This window comes from Hyla sarda, chromosome 6 (assembly GCF_029499605.1).
Source record: "Hyla sarda isolate aHylSar1 chromosome 6, aHylSar1.hap1, whole genome shotgun sequence".
Classification (NCBI taxonomy): domain Eukaryota; kingdom Metazoa; phylum Chordata; class Amphibia; order Anura; family Hylidae; genus Hyla; species Hyla sarda.
The window spans coordinates 104,616,830-104,639,505 of record NC_079194.1 but is presented as its reverse complement, the minus strand read 5'-3'; the positions used below and the strand labels follow the sequence as shown (position 1 = coordinate 104,639,505).

The following is a 22,676-nucleotide window of genomic DNA, read 5'->3' as shown; positions in this document are numbered from 1 at the left end:
GAGAAGAAGGACTGGATTGTAGCAGTGGTGGGATCATTGCGGTCCCAAAACGGTATGGCCCATGACAAGGCCTTTCCAGACAGGAGGCTGACCACGAATGCCACCTTAGACCGTTCAGTAGGGAATTGGTCCTACATCATCTCCAGGTGTAGGGAACACTGGGACAGGAATCCACGGCACAGTTTAGAGTCCCCATCAAACTTGTCTGGAAGAGACAGGTGGAAACTGGGAGCAGCCACTCGCTGCGGAGGAGATGCAGGAGCTGGCGGAAGAGATGGTTGCTGTTGTTGCGGCAGAAGATTTTGCAGCATAACGGTCAGCTGAGTCAGCTGCTGTCCTTGTTGCGCGATCTGCTGTGATTGCTGGGTGACCACGGTGGTTAGGTCAGCGACACTTGGCAGCGGGACCTCAGCGGGATCCATGGCCGGATCTACTGTCAGGATCCGGACTGGCATTCAGAGAGGACACTGGAGGTGGATCCTCTGTGTCAGTGAGGTGATGGCGTGGGCCGTACCAGGGGAACGGAATCCAAGGGGTTACTGGTTTTCACCAGAGCCCGCTGCAAAGCGGGATGGACTTGCAGCGGCAGGTAACCTCCAGGTCATTCCACCCGATAGCGACTCAACCCCACTGACAGCTGAGACAGGCGCGGTACACAGGGACAAGGCAAGAGCAAGGTCGGACGTAGCAGAAGGTCTGGGCAGGCAGCAATGGATCGTAGTCAGGGGCAACGGCAAGGGTCTGGATACAGGCTTGGATACAGGCTTGGGATACACAAAACGCTTTCTCAGGGCACTAGGGCAACAAGATCCGGCAAGGACAGGAAGGGGAAGTGGGTTTTTATATGTTTTGCAGGTGTAGGTACTGATTGGGCCAGGCACCAATTAATGGTGCACTGGCCCTTTAAATTTCAGAGAGCCAGCGCGCGCCCTAGAGAGCGGGGCCGCGTGGGTCGGGACAGAATAGCAGGAGGACGGGGCAGGTGAGGAGATTGGGATGCGACCCGCGGGCGGGCGCATCCCGCTACGCGGATCACATCCCCGCCGGTGATAACAGTGCAGCACTCCCGGTCAGCGGGTCTGCACGCAGAAGAACGCCGCAAGCGCTCCGGGGAGGAGCAGGGACCCGGAGCGCTCGGCGTAACAGCTTCTAATTGCAAATAATTATTAGCTTAAAGGGGTACTCTGCCCTTAGACATCTTATCCCCTATCTCTGCTGCACCCAGGATCTCTCCGCTGCTCGAGCGGAGCGTGACTGTGACATTACGAGCCTCCACCCCGCATCACAAGTCATCCGGCTGGGGTGCCGCAACCGAGATCGCGGGGGTCCCCAGTGGCGGGATCCCCATGATCAGACATCTTATCCCCTATCCTTTAGATAGGGGATAAGATGTCTAGGGGCGGAGTACCCCTTTAAAACCTCCTACAAGGCTTACAGCTTATGTGCCTTTCTGTCTTGGTGGTTAAAGACTGAAACCAAATGTGCTGTACAGCCTGATCTTGTTGTCATATTGACATGTTGTCCTCTCTTTGTTGTTATCTACCAAATGTATCTTAATAAGAAGGGACAGAGAAGGAGGTATAGGATCAGGCTTTGTTTGTAGTCTGTTGCCAATAACGTGATATTCTCAATGCAAAAAAGTTCTACCCAATAAACAGGACCCCTATCCTAGCCAGCAGATTGTTGAGGTTCCACTTGTTCGGAGCCCCAAAAATCCAGAGAACACAGAAAAACAATGCCTCCAAATGAATGAAGGACACTGTGCATGCACCGCCTTTGTTCCATTCATTCTCTTTGGGGCTTCCAAACATTGCCAAGCACTGAGCTTGGCAATCCAGAAGCCCTATAGATAAGAAATAATGCATTGGCTTTGCATGTGCATTGCCATTCTTTTCATTCAGTTAATGTCTGTCCTTCATTCTTGAGATCCACAGGGGTCCCAGCAGACAGACACCACCGAGGCGCTTGTTCCTACTTATCCTGTGAATAGGGGATATGTTTTTCAAAAGAAAATACCTACTAAAACAAACAGGTGTTGTTAATGCAAAAGGAAAGATTTTTTAATTAGGACTACCAGCAAAGTTGCTTCATTTTTTATTTCACATGCAATAAACAATGGTTGCCAAAGGGGACATACCCTTTAAGTGCTTGTCTTTTTATTCTACTTAGAGTAAAGCTGCTTTGGTTACTGATAATATGCAGCCGGACTGGAGCACTGCAGAATATTGGAAAGCTCCCCATCAATGTACACTTAATCCAAGCTGGTGATTGATCACTCGGAGTCTTTGGCTGAACTCACAACCCAGTAACAACGTTTTCCTGGTGCTCACATTCAGGTCAGTTCCCACCACGCTATAATATATTTTATTAACACTGCTCTAATTTCCGCTATATATTTTAGGGCGACTTAGATAATTAAAGCGAGTAATCCTTCTGAATCCATACCTGTAAATATTTAAAACTGTATTAGTCATTTTGGAGCAATGGCAATTAGATACAGATGGTAGAATATGTTCATCTTAAGTGTCCTTCATTTTACTGTCCTGCTGATGCATGTCATTAATATGCTGGATTATATAGCTGATATAAAGTAGACTAATTAGAACACATTGACATAATCAAACCGTAAGCGTCTTTCTACATGTGCCAATCTCGCTGAATTAAAGTGGCATAACCAGTGCATCTCAATGCCGTTCCACAATGCAATGTATCCCTTTATTAAGTCCAGAAATCAACCAGATCTCATTAATATGTCAGACTAAGATATTAGCAAATAAGTATTAGCACCCCCAAGAGTCCTATTAATACAGTGCAATCTAACCTCTTTCTTCCTTGCTATTTTGTGTTCCTGCTGCAGCTTCCTTTGTTCAATTTAAGCTTTAAACAAAAATACACATAATGGTTCACAACAATGCTGATAAATGGGTGAAATTAGATTTAAGCTATTGTGTTGTCCCGGTACCGTATTACATACCGTACCTTGGTAGGGATCCCCAAAGTCAGAGTTCCTAGGAACCATGGGGTCCTCAGGTCTAGTCCTCCCCTAGTCACCTCTTAAATAGTAAATATATTATTAGAGTAAATGTAAATAAATGTGTATAAAAAGTGTACTTACCTTGCACTAGCTTCGCAGGACCTGCGGGTCACGTGAAGATGTTCTAGTCTCTATGGTAGTTAAAAAGGACCTTTGGAGGTTCATGGGACATGTGATACTCACAATGCCTTGTAAAGCTGATTGACAGATGGTGTTCCTGTGCTGCAAAGCAAGCAGCAGGACCTCCGCATCTTTCAACGACAATTACTAGGCCAAAGGCTTGCGGCCTCGGCTGAATTACACAGTGAGTTCTTCTAAATTCCCCGCTAATGTTGGCAAGGACCCTGGACCTAAACATAACCCAAAAATCCAGCGGATCTGCGCATACCAAATCCCTACAAGCTAAAGAACTTACTAAAAGTCCCAACCAACGGTCAATCTCAGCTAAGCTGTTCATAGACTCTGTTACAAAGACTGTTCTTATGTTCGCATGTTACAGAAAATCTTCAGTAAAGTTTACACAAGTTTTCAGCGAAGCTCTGGTTGTGGACAATACTTTATTCTGCAAACACCTATCATCCTTGGGAAGGGTGGTGATAGGCCAAGTCATGCAGCATTTAACCTACACCCTGACGTCACAACTGACAAGGGTTAATAGCACCCTTTATAACCTGCACAGCAACATCCCGATCACCATTCACACCCACAAGGCACCACAGTATGTTTACATGAGCAGGTTTTCGGAGAGTGTTCCACTGCAACTATAAACATGGCCAATTTTCCACAGTGGAAAATTCACACCAGACCCCACTGTAGTCAATGAAATCTGCTGCAGATTTTCCGCTGTGGAAAATCCGTAGTAGGTATACCCGTAAGGGAAAACCTTCAGAAAATTTGGCCATGTGAACATACCGGAAATCTAATCCACAGGATAGGAAATAATTAGCTGATTACAATGGTTCTGAGGCCTTCTGTGATCTGCAGAATGAAGACCCTATTCTCCTCTTAGAATGGAGCAGTAAATCATTCATTCTCTAGAGAGACCGCAGAAACTGCTGTTGGGATGTAAAGAATGACAGGAGTGCCCATGCATGTGATTGTGGGGGCTCCAGAGGTTGGACCTCCCCATGATAAGCTAGTTATCCCTTATCCAAAGATTAGGGGATAAGATGTATGATCGCAGGGGTCCCGCCGCTGGGGACCCCAGCGATCTCGGTGCAGCCCTTGGCATTCTATGTTGGGTCACTCCACTCATCTGTCCTACATAACTAGAGGTGGCTACTGGGCTACTGTGCTAGGTAAATAGGGGCATTAACAAGTATTAGGATTTGGAGCTGAATTAGCTAAAATAACCATACAAGGGCAAAATAGTATCTGCCGTTGGGTGGGAGATTTATTAATACCTGTGCGGTGGAAAAGTTGACCAGATGCCCATAGCAACCAATCAGATTGCTTCTTTAATTTTGCAGAGGTTTTTGTAAAAATTAAATAAGTGATCTGATTGATTGCTGTGGGCAGCTAGTCAACTAATCTTCTGCACAATTTTTGAAAATTATCACCCATTGATGCTATGTGGCCCATGAAAAAATAAAGTTCTAAAAAGTTTGGTCCATCCCTATAGATGACGTAAGCTTACATGGCTCACCTTTTAGAAGTTATAACCATTTCTAACTGAAGGGGTGAAGTATCAACCATATTATATTTCCTTTATTTCACACAGGTTATGAGAACTTAACAGCCACCAGAGCTTCTGTCTTGGGCAGATTATAATGGTGCAATAAACAAGCAGTTGGGTTTAGAGTTGAATGAGTTGGGTAAAACAACCCAAGGGCATCAAGGGCAATAGAAAAGCTACTATTGCTGCACTGGGACCCATGAAAAGGTAAGCTTCATTGAAGTTTAATTATTACCCTTTTTTATGGTGCAATGTACAATCACTGAAATATGAAACCATAGATAGCCGGGGGCGTAACTATAGGGGGATCTGGAGGTAACAGTTGAAACGGGGCTCTGGTGTCCAAGGGAGCCTTGAGAGCACCTCTGCCCTATAAGAAAACATCAGTATTAGAAATGGCACATGGTAACAAGGGGCCCTGCTACAGATTTTGCATTGGGAACCAGCCGCTACAAGTTACACCTCTGTATATAACCATATCAAATGTGTCACTTTAACTAGTTTTATGTCAAAATTTTGATCAATTCGGATCTGAATGTTCAGACTCTCACCGATCACTGCAATAGTCTATGAGAAATTTTCCATATAGTCTATAGTAAGTCAATGCAGAGAGACAGGGAGAGAAGCCCTCAACCCGACCCCAACTGATCAGAACTTTTGATGTGCCTCTGTGACATGCAAAAAAATTTCTTTTCTTATTGCAGGGCCACTTTAAAAGGGTATTCCGGCTTTATACAGCTTATCCCCTATTCAAAGGATAGGGGATAAGATGTATGATCGCAGGGGTCCCGCAGCTGGGGTACCCAGCAATCTCAGTGCAGCCCCCGGCAATCTGTGTCAGGCTCTGCCCTCAAGACGGGGATGTGATGTCACAGCCACACCCCCTAGTGATGTCATTCCATGACCCCTTCATTCACGTCTATGGGAGGGGGTGTAATGGCTGCCACGCCCCCTCCCATAGACATGAATGGAGGGGGCGTGGTATGATGTCACTAGGGGGCGTGGCCGTGAAGTCACGTCTGGTATACCCCTTTAAATAAAAAAGCAACTTTTAAAACTATGAAGAATTAGAATGTGGTGAAAAATAAACAGCAAGAAACATACAAATGCAGTTGGATATAAATGTGTCGGGAAACATCTGCAGAGAAAAAAAGAACAGTGACTCGGAGAATAGTCTCGCAGCTGAGGGGGTGTGAAAATACATCAGCCTACATTAGTGTAGATAGTTGTCTTCTCAATGAATAAGTGCACACAGCACTGAGAATTCCCACAGATCTCCACAATGACACATCCAACAACGGTCATTACCACCCAATAACCTGTCCTGAAATGCCAACACTATTATTAAACTATAAGAAGGAAAGCCGCAGCTGCAATTCTCTGGTTTTCTCTCTCTTGTCTCTCTTTATGGAGTGCTGTGCTAGGAACAATAGAAGCCATCAATAAAGCTTCTGCTTATAAAACTCATTTCCTTAAATATGAGGCAACATTTTGACAGCCATAAAATGGAAACAACAGTTGTGTTTTTGTATTAAAACATCATTTAAGCCGGCAATAACTAGCTAACAGCGCAAAGGAACATCTGTGATATTGTCAAACTATTTTGGTCGTTTCTCATGGTTGGATGATTCTAAACGCAGAGTTTTGTTAAGGGCATGTAATATAATATTAATTGTATGTCTCGCTTCTCACATCTGAAGAGTACATTCTACCCACAGGCAAGCCTTATGTAGAGGGGAAGAAAGCAAGAAAAAATATCACCTAAGCAAAAAAAAACATGCAAAATAGACTATTGTCGCCAAAAACTATTAACAGCATAACTATGTTGATGTAAACATAAAGAGAGCATAGTTCTAAGTCTTGCTCCAAGACTCAAAGATGTTAACTGGACTGCCTCTGTCCCCATGCCGTATTGGACTGCTCCAGGGAAAATGTGTGGCTGTCTGTAAAAATATCAGCTGATAACCCAGGATACAAAGCTTTAAGTTACACCACTACTAGAAGACGTAGCATCATCTCAATCCAATAAGTCCTGTGATAAAGACCATTTCACCAAAAAGTCTTTAACCCCTTAACGACAATGGACGTAAATGTACGTCATGATGACGTGGTACTTAATGCACCATGACGTACATTTACGCGCCGCCATGACTGCGAGCACCGGGCAGGTGCACGCATCATGCGTGGCAGGTCCCGGCAGCTATCAGCAGCCAATGACCCGCCGGTAATGGCGGACACCTGCGATCGCGCGCATGTCCACCATTAACCCCTCAGATGCTGTGATCAATACCGATCATGGCATCTGCAGCAATGCAGTACTTTCAATGGATGATCGGATCGCCCGCAGCGCTGCCGTGGTGATCCGATCATCCAGCATGGTGGCCGGAGGTCCCCTCACCTGGCTCCGGCTGCCTCCCAGGGTCTTCTGCTCTGGTCTGGGATCGAGCAGACCAGAGCAGAAGATCACCGATAATACTGATCAGGGCTATGTCCTATATATAGCACTGAATAGTATTAGCAATCAAACGATCGCTATAGATTTTCCCCTATAGGGACTATTAAAGTGTAAAAATGAAAGTAAAAAAAGTAGAAAAAAAAAAAACTAAAAAAAAAAGTGAAAAATCCCTCCCCCAATAAAAATGTTAAATGTCCTTTTTTCCCATTTTACCCCCATAAAGTGTAAAAAATAATAATTAATACACATATTTAGTATCAGCACATGCGTAAATGTCCAAACTATTAAAATATTATGTTATTGATCCTGTACGGTGAATGGCGTGAACGTAAAAATAAAAAAAGTGCAAAATTGCAACTTTTTTGTCACATTTTATTAAAAAATAAATAATAAAAAAATTAATAAAAGTATCAAATGTTGTATCAATAAAAAGTACAGATCATGGTGCAAAAAATGAGCCCTCATACTGCCGCTTATACGGAAAAATGAAAAAGTTATAGGTAGTCAAAATGGAAGGTTTTAAAACATCCTAATTTGGTTAAAAAGTTTGCGATTTTTTTTTAACCCTTAACCCCTTAAGGACCGAGCCCTTTTTCACCTTAAGGACCGGAGCGTTTTTTGCAATTCTGACCACTGTCACTTTAAACATTAATAACTCTGGAATGCTTTTAGTTATCATTCTGATTCCGAGATTGTTTTTTCGTGACATATTCTACTTTAACTTAGTGGTAAAATTTTATGGTAACTTGCATCCTTTCTTGGTGAAAAATCCCAAAATTTGATGAAAAAAAATGAAAATTTTGCATTTTTCTAACTTTGAAGCTCTCTGCTGGTAAGGAAAATGGATATTCAAAATACATTTTTTTTGGGATCACATATACAATATGTCTACTTTATGTTTGCATCATAAAATTTATGAGTTTTTACTTTTGGAAGACACCAGAGGGCTTCAAAGTTCAGCAGCAATTTTGAAATTTTTCACAAAATTTTCAAACTTGCTATTTTTCATGGACCAGTTCAGGTTTGGGTCTTCATATTAGAAATACCCCATAAAAGACCCCATTATAAAAACTACACCCCCCAAAGTATTCAAAATGACATTCAGTAAGTGTATTAACCCTTTAGGTGTTTCACAGGAATAGCAGCAAAGTGAAGGAGAAAATTCAAAATCTTCATTTTTTACACTCGCATGTTCTTGTAGACCCAATTTTTGAATTTTTGCAAGGGGTAAAAAGGAGAAAATTTTTACTTGTATTTGAAACCCAATTTCTCTCGAGTAAGCACATACCTCATATGTCTATGTTAATTGTTCGGCGGGCGCAGTAGAGGGCTCAGAAGGGAAGGAGCGACAAATGGTTTTTGGGGGGCATGTCACCTTTGGGAAGCCCCTATGGTGCCAGGACGCAAAAAAACACACATGGCATCCCATTTTGTAAACTAGATCCCTCAGGGAACGTAACAAGGGGTAAAGTGAACCTTAATACCCCACAGGTGTTTCACGACTTTTGCATATGTAAAAAAAATATTTTTTTTTTACCTAAAATGCTTGATTTCCCAAAAATTTTACATTTTTAAAAAGTGTAATAGCAGAAAATACCCCCCAAAATTTGAAGCCCAATTTCTCCCGATTCAGAAAACACCCCATATGGGGGTGAAAATTGCTCTGCTGGCGCACTACAGGTCTAAGAAGAGAAGGAGTCACATTTGGCTTTTTGAAAGCAAATTTTGCTCTGGGGGCATGCCGCATTTAGGAAGCCCCTATGGTGCCAGGACAGCAAAAATAGACACATGGCATACCATTTTGGAAACTAGACCCCTCAGGGAACGTAACAAGGGGTAAAGTGAACCTTAATACCCCACAGGTGTTTCACGACTTTTGCATATGTAAAAAAAATTATTATTTTTTTACCTAAAATGCTTGGTTTCTCAAAAATTTTACATTTTTAAAAAGGGTAAAAGCAGAAAATACCCCCCAAAATTTGAAGCCCAATTTCTCCCGATTCAGAAAACACCCCATATGGGGGTGAAAAGTGCTCTGCTGGCGCACTACAGGTCTCAGAAGAGAAGGAGTCACATTTGGCTTTTTGAAAGCAAATTTTGCTATGGGGGCATGCCGCATTTAGGAAGCCCCTATGGTGCCAGGACAGCAAAAAAAAAAGACATGGCATACCATTTTGGAAACTAGACCCCTCGGGGAACGTAACAAGGGGTTAAGTGAACCTTTATACCCCACAGGTGTTTCATGACTTTTGTATATGTAAAAAAAAAAATTTTTTTTTACCTAAAATGCCTGTTTTCCCAAAAATTTCACATTTTTAAAAAGGGTAATAGCAGAAAATATCCACCAAAATTTGAAGCCCAATTTCTCCCGAGTACGGCGATACCCCATATGTGGCCCTAAACTGTTGCCTTGAAATACGACAGGGCTCCAAAGTGAGAGCGCCATGCGCATTTGAGGCCTAAATTAGGGACTTGCATAGGGGTGGACATAGGGGTATTCTACGCCAGTGATTCCCAAACAGGGTGCCTCCAGCTGTTGTAAAACTCCCAGCATGCCTAGACAGTCAACGGCTATCTGGCAATACTGGGAGTAGTTGTTTTGCAACAGCTGGAGGCTCCGTTTTGGAAACAGTGGCGTACCAGACGTTTTTCATTTTTATTGGGGAGGGGAGGGGGGCTCTGTAGGGGTATGTGTTTATGTAGTGTTTTTTACTTTTTATTTTATTTAGTGTTAGTGTAGTGTAGTGTTTTTAGGGTACAGTCGCACGGGCGGGGGTTCACAGTAGTTTCTCGCTGGCAGTTTGAGCAGCGGCAGAAAATTTGCTGCAGCTCAAACTTGCAGCCGGATACTTACTGTAATCCTCCGCCCATGTGAGTGTACCCTGTACGTTCACATTGGGGGGGGGGACATCCAGCTGTTGCAAAACTACAACTCCCAGCATGGACGGTCTATCAGTGCATCCTGGGAGTTGTAGTTTTGCAACAGCTGGAGACACACAGGTTGTGAAACACCGAGTTTGGTAACAAACTCAGTGTTTTGCAACCAGTGTGCCTTCAGCTTTTGCAAAAGCTACAACCCCCAGCATGTACGGACAGCGGAAGGGCATGCTGGGTCTTGTAGTTATGCAACAGCCGGAGGCATACTACATTGGCTGGGGATGCTGGGGATTGTAGTTATGCAACAGCTGAAGACACACTGGTTTACTACTTAACTCAGTGTGCCTTCAGCTGTTGCAAAACTACAACTCTCAGCAGTCACCGACAGCCAACGGGCATGCTGGGAGTTGTAGTTATGCAACCACCAGATGCACCACTACAACTCCCAGCATGCACTTGAGCTGTTTGTGCAAGCTGGGAGTTGTAGTTACACAACAGCTGAAGGTACACTTTTCCATAGAAAGAATGTGCCTCCAGCTGTTGCAAAACTACAAGTCCCAGCATGCCCATAAGGGCATGCTGGGAGTTGTGGTGGTCTGCCTCCTGCTGTTGCATAACTACAGCTCCCAGCATGCCCTTGTTGCATGCTGGGAGCTGTTGCTAAGCAACAGCAGGAGGCTGTCACTCACCTCCAACGATCCACACAGGACTGTCCCTCGCTGCCGCCGCCGTCGCTCCTGGGGCCCCGATCCCAACAGGGACGCCGGGGATCGGGGTCCCCAGCACCCGGGGTCGTCTTCCCGCACCCGCTCACGTCCTCCGGAAGAGGGGCGGAGCGGGTTGCGGGAGTGACACCCGCAGCAGGCGCCCTGATTGGTCGGCCGGTAATCCGGCCGACGAATCAGGGCGATCGTGAGGTGGCACCAGTGCCACCTCACCCCTGCAGGCTCTGGCTGTTCGGGGCCGTCTCTGATGGCCCCGATCAGCCAGTAATTCCGGGTCATCGGGTCACTGGAGATCCGATTGACTCGGAATCCGCCGCAGATCGCTGGACTGAATTGTCCAGCGATCTGTGGCAATCGCCGACATGGGGGGACATAATGACCCCCCTGGGCGATATGCCGGGATGCCTGCTGAACGATTTCAGCAGACATCCGGCTCCGGCTCCCCTCCGGCTAGCGGTGGGGGCTGGAAATGCTCAGGGCGTATCCATACGCCCTCGGTCCTTAAGGACTTGGAAACGGGGGCGTATGGATACGCCCTATGTCCTTAAGGGGTTAAGGACAATGGACGTACTTCTACGCCCCGTTTCCGAGTCCTTAAGGACCGAAGACATAGGAGTACGTCCTGTCCATTCCCGACCCCGCCGCTAGCCAGAGGGGAGCCGGTGCCTGCTGAAATCGTTCAGCAGGCATCGCGGCATATCGCCCAGGGGGGTCATTATGCCCCCCCCATGTCGGCGATGGCCGCAGATCGCTGGAAAATTCAGTCCAGCGATCTGCGGCGATTCCGGGTCAATAGGTTCTCCAGTGACCCGGTGACCCGGAATTACTGGCTGATCAGCCATAGCCAGCAGGGGTGAGGTGGCACTGGTGCCACCTCACGATCGCCCTGATTCGTCGGCCGGTTTAGCGGCCGACCAATCAGGGCACCTGCTGCGGGTATCACTCCCTCAACCCGCTCTGCCCCTCTTCCGGAAGACGTTAGCAGGCGCAGGAAGAAGACCCCAGGAGCTGGGGACCCCGATCCCCGGCGTCAATGTTGGGATCGGGGCCCCAGGAGCAGCGGCGGCAGTGGCGAGGGACTGGCCTGTGTCCCGGAGCAGCAGCAGGAGGTGAGTGACAGCCTCCTGCTGTTGCTTAGCAACAGCTCCCAGCATGCAAAAAGGGCATGTTGGGAGCTGTAGTTATGCAACAGCAGGAGGCAGACCACCACAACTCCCAGCATTTCCTTATGGGCATGCTGGGACTTATAGTTTTGCAAAAGCTGGAGGCACATTTTTTCTATGGAAAAGTGTACCTTCAGCTGTTGTATAACTACAACTCCCAGCTTGCACAATCAGCTAAATTGCATGCTGGGAGTCATAGTGGTGCATCTGCTGGTTGCATGACTACAACTCCCAGCATGCCCGTTGGCTATCGGTGACTGCTGAGAGTTGTAGTTTTGCAACAGCTGAAGGCACACTGAGTTAATTAGCAAACCAGTGTGTCTCCAGCTGTTGCATAACTACAGTCCCCAGCATCCCCAGCCAAAGTAGTATGCCTCCGGCTGTTGCATAACTACAAGACCCAGCATGCCCTTCCGCTGTCCGTACATGCTGGGGGTTGTAGCTTTTGCAACAGCTGAAGGCACACTGGTTGCAAAACACTGAGTTTGTTACCAAACTCGGTGTTTCACAACCATTGCTCCTCCAGCTGTTGCAAAACTACAACTCCCAGCATGCACTGATAGACCGTACATGCTGGGAGTTGTAGTTTTGCAACAGCTGGATGTTTCTCCCCCCCCCCCCCCCCCAATGTGAATGTACAGGGTACACTCACATGGGCGGAGGTTTACAGTAAGTATCCGGCTGCAAGTCTGAGCTGCGGCAAATTTTCTGCCGCAGCTCAAACTGCCAGCGAGAAACTACTGTGAACCCCCACCCGTGCAACTGTACCCTAAAAACACTACACTACACTAACAAAAAATAAAATAAAAAGTAAAAAACACTACATATACACATACCCCTACACAGCCCCCCTCCCCTCCCCAATAAAAATGAAAAAACGTCTGGTACGCCACTGTTTCCAAAATGGAGCCTCCAGCTGTTGCAAAACAACTACTCCCAGTATTGCCAGATAGCCACTGACTGTCTAGGCATGCTGGGAGTTTTACAACAGCTGGAGGCACCCTGTTTGGGAATCACTGGCGTAGAATACCCCTATGTCCACCCCTATGCAAGTCCCTAATTTAGGCCTCAAATGCGTATGGCGCTCTCACTTTGGAGCCCTGTCGTATTTCAAGGCAACAGTTTAGGGCCACATATGGGGTATCGCCGTACTCGGGAGAAATTGTGTTACAAATTTTGGGGGGTATTTTCTGCTATTACCCTTTTTAAAAATGTTACATTTTTGGGAAAACAAGCATTTAAGGTAAAAAAAAAATTTTTTTTTTACATATGCAAAAGTCGTGAAACACCTGTGGGGTATAAAGGTTCACATTACCCCTTGTTACGTTCCCCGAGGGGTCTAGTTTCCAAAATTGTATGCCATGTGTTTTTTTTTTTGCTGTTCTGGCACCATAGGGGCTTCCTAAATGCGGCATGCCCCCAGAGCAAAATTTGCTTTCAAAAAGCCAAATGTGACTCCTTCTCTTCTGAGACCTGTAGTGCACCAGCAGAGCACTTTTCACCCCCATATGGGGTGTTTTCTGAATCGGGAGAAATTGGGCTTCAAATTTTGGGGGGTATTTTCTGCTATTACCCTTTTCAAAAATGTAAAATTTTTGGGAAACCAAGCATTTTAGGTAAAAAATTTTTTTTTTTTTTACATATGCAAAAGTCGTGAAACACCTGTAGGGTATTAAGGTTCACATTACCCCTTGTTACGTTCCCCGAGGGGACTAGTTTCCAAAATGGTATGCCATGTGAGTATTTTTTTTTGCTGTTCTGGCACCATAGGGGCTTCCTAAATGCGGCATGCCCCCAGAGCAAAATTTGCTTTCAAAAAGCCAAATGTGACTCCTTCTCTTCTGAGACCTGTAGTGCGCCAGCAGAGCAATTTTCACCCCCATATGGGGTGTTTTCCGAATCGGGAGAAATTGGACTTCAGATTTTGAGGGGTACTTTCTGCTATTACCCTTTTTAAAAATGTAAAAATTTTGGGAAACCAAGCATCTTAGTTTTTTTTTTTACATGTGCAAAAGTCGTGAATCACCTGTGGGGTATTAAGGTTCACTTTACCCCTTGTTACGTTTCCCGAGGGGTCTAGTTTCCAAAATGGTATGCCATATGTTTTTTTTTTTTTTGCTGTCCTGGCACCATAGGGGCTTCCTAAAGGTGACATGCCCCCCAAAAACCATTTGTCGCTCCTTCCCTTCTGAGCCCTCTACTGCGCCCGCCGAACACTTTATATGGACATATGAGGTATGTCCTTACTCAAGAGAAATTGGGTTTCAAATACAAGTAAAAATGTTCTCCTTTTTACCCCTTGCAAAAATTTAAAAATTGTGTCTACAAGAACATGCGAGTTTAAAAAATGAAGATTTTGAATTTTCTCTTTCACTTTGCTGCTATTCCTGTGAAACACCTAAAGGGTTAATACACTTACTGAATGTCATTTTGAATACTTTGGGGGTGTAGTTTTTATAATGGGGTCTTTTATGGGGTATTTCTAATATGAAGACCCTTCAAATCCACTTCAAAACTGAACTGATCCCTGAAAAATAGTGAGTTTGAAAATTTTGTGAAAAATTTCAAAATTGATGCTGAACTTTGAAGCCCTCTGGTGTCTTCCAAAAGTAAAAACTCATAAATTTTATAATGCAAACATAAAGTAGACATATTGTATATGTGAACCAAAATTTTTTTATTTTGAATATCCATTTTCCTTACAAGCAGAGAGCTTCAAAGTTAGAAAAATGCTACATTTTCATTTTTTTCATCAAATTTGGGGATTTTTCACCAAGAAAGGATGCAAGTTACCATAAAATGTTACCACTAAGTTAAAGTAGAATATGTCACGGAAAAACAATCTCGGAATCAGAATGATAACTAAAAGCATTCCAGAGTTATTAATGTTTAAAGTGACAGTGTCAGATTTGCAAAAAACGCTCTTGTCCTTAAAGGGTAGCTCCCACCATCCTATTTTTTTTTCTGTCCCTGCCTATTGCCAATCTATCCCTAACCCCCTCCCTGCTTTTAATTTTTATTTTTACTATAGGAAAAATGCTTTTTGTCTGCCTGGTAGTGTGCTCACTACCAGGCAGACTTCCCCAGCAGTCACCATGTCACTGATGCCTGCTGGGGGGGACTTCCGCCCTTAGTTCATCTACACAAGGTGCCTCCAGCTGTTTCATCACTACAACTCCCAGCTTGCCCTTACATCTATTGGCTGTCAGGGCATGCTGGGAGTTGTAGTATTGAAACAGCTGAAGGCACCCTGTGTAGATAAACTATTAGTTACATGCGGCGCTAGCCCGTCCCCCTCCCCCCCCTGCGCCATACCCCGTTCCCTCCATCACAACACCCCCCCCCCCATTACACTTACTGCAGAGTCTGGCAGCGGGGGTGCAGGGACAGCAGCGGCGACGACGAGGCGGAGGCGGCGGCGGCGATGTGCAGGAGGAGTGGCCTCCCAGCCAGTGGCCGGGGAGCCAATGCGCTCGCTCCCTGCCTGTCTGATTGACAGGCAGGGAGCGAGCGCAGGCTGAATGAAAAAGGACCGATGCCCGGCCGCATCGGTCCTTTTTCAGGCGTGACGTCACGCCAGGCTGCAGCCGGCCGCTAGGAGGGAGACCCCTAGTGGCCGATTTTCAAATGTAAATTAAACTATTTTAATTTAAAAAAAAATAATAAAAGTATATTAGAGATATGTTGTAGTACATAAGTACTACAACATATCAAAAAATAAAGTTGGTGACCGTGCCCATTTAAGGTGTAAAATGGCCTGGTCCTTAAGGCGTTAAGCGCAACAATAATAGAAAAGTATGTAATCATGGGTATCATTTTAATCATATTGACCCACAGAATAAAGAACACGTCATTTTTACTGTAAATTGTACGGCGTGAAAACGAAACCTTCAAAAATTTGCAAAATTGCAATTTTCTTTTTCATTTCCCCACACAAATAGTATTTTTTTGGGTTGCGCCATATATTTTATGGTAAAATTTGTGATTTCATTATGCAGGACAACTGATCTCACAAAAAACAAGCCCTCAGACTAGTCTGTGGATGAAAATATAAAAGAGCGAAGATTTTGAGAAGAGGAGGAGGAAAAAACGAAAATGCTAAAATAAAATTGGCCTAGTCCTTAAGGTCAAAATGGGCTTGGTCCCTAAGGGGTTAAAGAAGTTCTCCGCTTAGGACAATGTCTACCTGTAAGGGCAGTTTCCCTTGTGCCAGGAAACTGATCAGTGCTATGCATATGCATATCTTGGCTGATCCCCGTGGGCGTGCCGCGGGTAATCAGATCAGCCACCACAACCACCGAATTGTCGCAGATGAGTTGATCAGTATTGATCATGGCATCTGAGGGGCTAATGGTGGACAGCAGCACGATTGCTGATGTCTGCCATTACCGGCAGGTCCATGGTTGCTGATGCCAGCCAGAACACGCGGTCAATAATGCGAGTACAGCTCCTGCACTTGCTTCACAGCCGCGGTGGGCCTCAGGAAGTACAGGTACATCCTGGTGCGCTAAGTACCAGGTGCCCATAACATGCCATTTTATTTTAGGCAAGCAGGTAAACCTCTAGAAGACACAGGGTGTACAGGTACGCCCTGTGTCCTCTAGGGGTTAACCTGCTTGCCTAAAATAAAATGGCATGTTAAAAATGCAGTGGGGGAACACATCCCAAGTCTCACCCTCTCTTGCTCCTGTCTGTATTCTTCTTCTGCACTGCAGCCTCTAGTGATGATCGTGTGATCATCACTACAAGCCGGACTACAGAAGAAGAATACAGACAAGAGTGAGGTGAGGTGAGATCGGTCTTCCCACAGTATACAGAAAACAGTAATCTGTATAGATTGCTGCTTACTGTATGGCCCTTAAGGGGTAAAACAGCTATGTTCAGCATCGCTACCTTGCCACTTTCTTGCTGGGCAGGAGTCATACAATGTATACCTTCTGCCCAGCCGGAGCTATGCCAACAGCTGAATAGTTGCCAGCACAGCTTAGCCACATGAAGAGAAGGGACTCCTGTCAGTAAAAAGATGGCCTTGCTCCAGCAAAGAGTATACAGTGGTGCTCTCTCCTATACATAACTAGTTACCTACTAGCACTCTGTGAGCAGGGCATGTTGCACCCAACCTATGTAGTGTTACATGTGGTGTTCAGTTTAAAGACAGCATGACATGGCTAGCTGCATGTGGTATTTAGATTAAAGGAAATCTATCCTCAGTGTCACCTGCACTAACCTGTTGGTTCAGACAGGTAGTGCAGGTGACACTGATGACAATGATACTTACCTGGTCCCGTTCCGTACTGTGGTTCTCTGGCTATCCTCTTTGGTTTCTTTCTCTCTGGGCCCGACTTGGAGCATGGGGAAGCTTAGTGACATCACTGCTGCTGTTCTCTGCTGGGTCCTGCTGCTAGCAAACAGCAGTGATAACTGAGCAGTGATGTCACTGAGCTCCGGCCATTCTCCAAGTCGGGCCCAAAGTGGAAGATACCGATGAGGATAGCTAGAGAACCACAGCACTGAACGGGACAAGGTATATATGGCTGTCATCAGTGTCGCCTGCATAACCTGTCTGTACCGACAGGTTAGTGCAGGTAAAACTGATGGCAGATTTCCTTTATAATGTTACACGTGCACATTGGAAGACCAAAAAACCTATGTGCAGCTGATCCATGTGACTGCCTTATACTTTCATATGTCATAATAGCAGAAAGAAGATGGAAACAGATGTTACATTACACCTCATTACAATACAGCGCTTTGTTTATTGCAATCTTTATTTAACAGTATCTGCCGCCTCATTTGTTTTAAACTGTCACTTGTCTGATGGAAATACAGATTTATGGCAAAGTTAGCAAAGTAGCCTCATAGCTCAGAATAAGACAGATGTGTGATCACAATGATTGAGAGTATCATCAAACCTCAGCACTTCTGAAAAAAAAATACTAAGGTGGTCAAGGTTGATGGATTTAAAGAAAAGATCACAGATTGTAATTGGTTAACACCAGATTTGGCAAAACAGCACTTGATGGTTACAGTTTTTTTTTTTTTTTTTTAATAAAGTGCAGTATGCATAATGGTTGTAGTTTTACATAGGTGGCACCTATACACTTGAAGTTGATAACATTGTAACTTGAAGAGGCTTAGAGTAAAATGGTTGTAATTCTCGCTGTCTACATGTCACCGTTAGAAAGATCTTTGGTCAGTGACCATTCTCTGGAACCCACTCTCAACAGTCTTTCACACACCAGCACTCTAATGCCATCTAGTCCTATGTTAACTTAACTTTATAGGGCCAAATGCCAGGATCTCTCCCCTCTCTCTGCCCCAGTACCTATGCCTCAGCTACAAATATGTGAAGTTTTTGTGTGGCTGAGCGCCTAAATCTTGCGTAACTGTCCTTTTGTGTATTGACTGAGGAATCATAGGTGAAGAATAACACTTCAGCTCAACAGAGCTCCCCACCTACATCAGCCTCAACCTCCTGCAGAGTTCATGCTCATGTTGACATCCCCTACTGCAGACCACGCATGACGGCTCATCTAAGTATGAGGTCTAGTTAGCCGGTGACTAGGTGAATTAGATGCTCAAATGAAGAAGGATAGAATGTAGATTACAGAGGAAGGCTTCTTTCACACTGCTGTTAGGACACAGCAGTGTGATGGCAGTCGGGGGAGCCATCCCGCTATATCCCGTCAAAAAACAATGGCGCCCGAGCTGTCAGGACCCATTGTTGCCCCGTCACAAAAAAAAAGAGAGACTTTAAAGCCCCTAGACATCATATCCCCTATCCAAAGGACCCCCTGCAAACTCTCTGCTTGTGACACCATGGCCACGCCGCGCTCGTGATGTCGTGGCCACACCCCCTCAATGCAAGTCTATCGGAGGGGGCATGATGGACATCACGCCCCCTCCCATAGACTTGCATTGAGGGGCATGGCGTGACACTAACAAACATATTTTCACAATGACATAGACTGTACACATAATCCCAGAGCCTGCCTCACACTCTAGAGCCCACTGCATCCTACTGCAACTGCTTTATCACGAACATGTTTCTCTGCACCAGCAGTATTTTTCCTTTGGTTTAACTATAGGGCTTGATCACATCCAAGCCCTGGTGCCTGATGGGACTAATGGTTGGGTGTCCCTGGGACAGGTTTTTCACTGGAGCCAAGGCCTTTAAATTTTTGGCCCTGCCTATACCTTATCAATATATGTATAACTTTGCTATAGTCACTGTATAAATGTATACTGTAGCTATAATCATAGCATCAGGACAGTTGTTATGTGATGGGCCGGGTTGGTGGGCTATTCCTTGTACAATGTACACATAAAAATATTGAGCCACCTTTGGTGCCTATTATTAGCACTGTACTGTGATCACATTATTTGGCTATATGGGCTAAAAAAGAATAAAATAAAAAAACTTAATGGGGTTGTCTCTTTTAGACAATCCATTTTAACTACCCCCATTAGAAAACTTGACGCTCCCCTATTCAGGACATTCACTTATAAAATAGGGCAGAGAGCAACTACAGTACAAATAACATTTCTATCTTTCATGAAGACCCCACATGTCCTTCCATTACACAGACAACCCATTAAAGGGGTACTTTAAATAAACTGGTGCCAGATAAATTAATCAGATTTGTAAATTACTTATATTTAAAAATCTTAATCCTTCCAGTACTTATCAGCTGCTGTATGCTCTAGAGGAAGCTGAGTTCAGGAACCGTCCAGAGCAGGAGCAGATCCCCATAGCAAACCTCTCCTGCTCTGGACAGTTCCTGACATGGACAGAGGTGTCAGCAGAGAGCACTGTGGTCAGACAGAAAAGAAATTCAAAAAGAAAATAACTTCTTCTGGAGCATACAGCAGTTGATAAGTGATGGAAGGATTAAGATTTTTAAATAGAAATAATTTACAAATCTGTTTGACTTTCTGACACCAGTTGATTTAAAAAAAAAAAAAAAAATAGTTTTCCACCAGAGTGCCCTTTTAATATTAGTGAGAAACGAAATGACTACTTTTTCTTGTGGTGGTGCTGCCAAAGATTTATCACGAAGAAAGAGAGGGACTCCAGCTCAGCTCAGGAAAATACGGCTTTATTCACATCAACGAGGCAACAGGTAACAGGGAGGAAGTGACGCGTTTCGGCCAGGTGCTGGCCTTAGTGGTACGACTAAGGCCAGCACCTGGCCGAAACGCGTCACTTCCTCCCTGTTACCTGTTGCCTCGTTGATGTGAATAAAGCCGTATTTTCCTGAGCTGAGCTGGAGTCCCTCTCTTTCTTCGTGATTTATCCGGGTGAGGTCCACACCCACTCAGTGCCCAGCATCCAGACCAGGGATTGAGCCGGGATATCTGCTTTCTGTTTGCTGCCAAAGATTTATGCACTTTCTGTGTGGGACACCCTATATCCAGACTTGTATAACAAAATGAGACAGTTCAAATTGGACAAGTACTAGTTATTTAAAGTTTATTCACTTTACTCATGGTGATACTATACTTTATATTATTTATATATTATTTGGTTCCTGGTTAGTTGAAACGCTGTCAAGTAAAGATGTTGGGAAATATTCTGCTGTGGTTAACCTCCAATCCCAAGTCCAGTATATTCTCACAGAAGACAGTTGGCACACCAGAAATAAATGTAATAGTTCATTTTTATTGGTAAATATCAAACAAATCTGGGCTCTTAAAGGTCATTTGAGCTTTTTGCATATATACATACATACAGACCTTCATCATTTTTCTCCTTCGGACAAAAATAATGAAATTGCCAGAGAGGAAATCTGTTCCTGTAGTTTTATGCATTTTTGCTTTCGATGTCAAGAAACCATCTTCTATGAGATCATAAAGATACAGGAGAAGTTATGACCTGATAGAAACAAAAAGGACCAGTTCACTGAATTCAGCATGCTAAATTGACCTTTCCTTTCAACCACAGATAGGCAACTTTCTAAACAAAGGGAACAAATCCAGCTTCATGGAGTTAAACAGCTTTCAAGCTATATTCCAACAGCATAACACTGCAATACTTATCCAGTGCAACATGTTTCCATGTAGACAATGTACTTACTCATGGTGTCATCCACCATCAAGGGCCTTTCATAATACTAATGCCTACTTATGGAGAGGGTTCTTGAGTCTTCCTACCCCAACCTCCCCCGCCCTGCCAGGACCATGATGTGACCACTACCTTTTTGCTTACTATAGCCACATCCATGTGTTGAACATGCAATGTATTTTATTTGTTCAATGAATTGTCTTCAACCAATACCATCCAATAGCTTAGATTCTTCTCTACATTTAACAATATGGATGAAAAAACTATTCTACACACAGTGCAGTATCCCAACTTTCACCGTCCTACCTTTATTAGTAAAAGCCTGGTTCTAGTTACCATAGCTACCGGTAAGAAATTGGATCGTTTCGTAACACTGTAAAACACAGTATAAAATACTAACGCAGAATACTATTAAACTAGCATATAAAACCTTGTCTTATTCCAAATCCAAGTATAGAAATAAACGCAATGAATTTTATTTTTGTTAAAAATGCTTAACATACAACAGTAGTTTATTTTATAGCAGAGACAAATAAAACCTTACCAGAAAAGAGTAGTAAAAATGTAAATAGAAGAGGAATTGATGGTCGTTTAATGCTATTTTGCTACAAAAAAAAAGGCTACAAAGCACAATGTTCTTAACAGTCACTGCCTCCCAATGCCCCGAGATGAGCAATATCACACAAAGGGAAATCTTCAGCTCTGTTGCTGAGCATTCAGGGTAACATATTACCATAGCAGAAAATTTAAATGAATGTTCCATTAGTTGCACTGACTTAAATGTATGAGTCTGTCAATGGGGATTTCTTAAAGTTGTTTTATACTGCACTTAAAGCCAGGAGCTCATAATATACTTGCCATTTCCTGTTCGGAAGCACCCATTGCTTGTAGTATGCCTGAATCTATTGCAAATCCATCACTGCATTCTTCATGTCAATGTAAGTGCATCTGCAGAACCAATAAAACACAACTATCATTGGGAAGAAATAAGGTTCACAATTTATCTCCCATTTGCAAAAAACTAACAGGATTGTGATGCTCAGTTTTTTTTCCATCTATAAATTCAGGGACACTAACATCTTAATAAATACTGCATTATCCTGCATTTACTAGGTTGATGTTGGCCAATCGATGGCAATCTGCCATGTGATTTTATGCTTACCTGTCATATGAAATAAATTGTTTATGTTGCCTGTTTTATTGAGTTTGTTAAAATGTAAATGTTTGGTATTTATAATGTTGTTATTTCTTTTGTGTGTTTTAGACAATACAACTAAGATATAGACTAAGGATTGGAGGTGGGCCGAGCACATTAACATGACTATGAAGGACAGGCCTGGGCAGGGGATTTCCCCCAGCATGAAATACGCTGCATATATGCTATATATGACCCTACCCTTAAGAATAATCTGACAGCGGGCTAGGGCATCCTAATAGGGGCATTATCGTACCTTTGGGGGGCTATGTTTCTGTAATATCAGTTTATGTTGATACGTAAATGAGGCCAGTCAATGCACTGAGGGCGAGTTCCTTTACTCCGAGTTCCTTTACAGCCACCCACTCCTCTAACAACACCCCTTCATGAATACTGAGCTTCCCCTCTGAATTTACAAACCTTAAAGCGTTACTGTCATTAGTAAGAAAATTTCAAAAAATTATCAAGTCAGTGTAGTAATGTGCCCT

The 22,676-nt window shown here is 44.1% G+C and overlaps 1 long non-coding RNA gene across 3 annotated transcripts in view; it reads left to right on the top strand.

Moving 5' to 3' along the window:
- LOC130277582 (uncharacterized) overlaps positions 1–22,325 on the top strand; it is a 126,372-nt gene extending 104,047 nt beyond the window's left edge. For all 3 annotated transcript variants that reach the window (XR_008845476.1, XR_008845477.1, XR_008845478.1), the window contains 3 exons: positions 2,170–2,336; positions 4,755–4,916; positions 22,258–22,325. This is a non-coding gene — a long non-coding RNA (uncharacterized LOC130277582). The remainder of the gene's footprint in view (positions 1–2,169; positions 2,337–4,754; positions 4,917–22,257) is intronic.
- Positions 22,326–22,676: the final 351 nt, after the last annotated feature.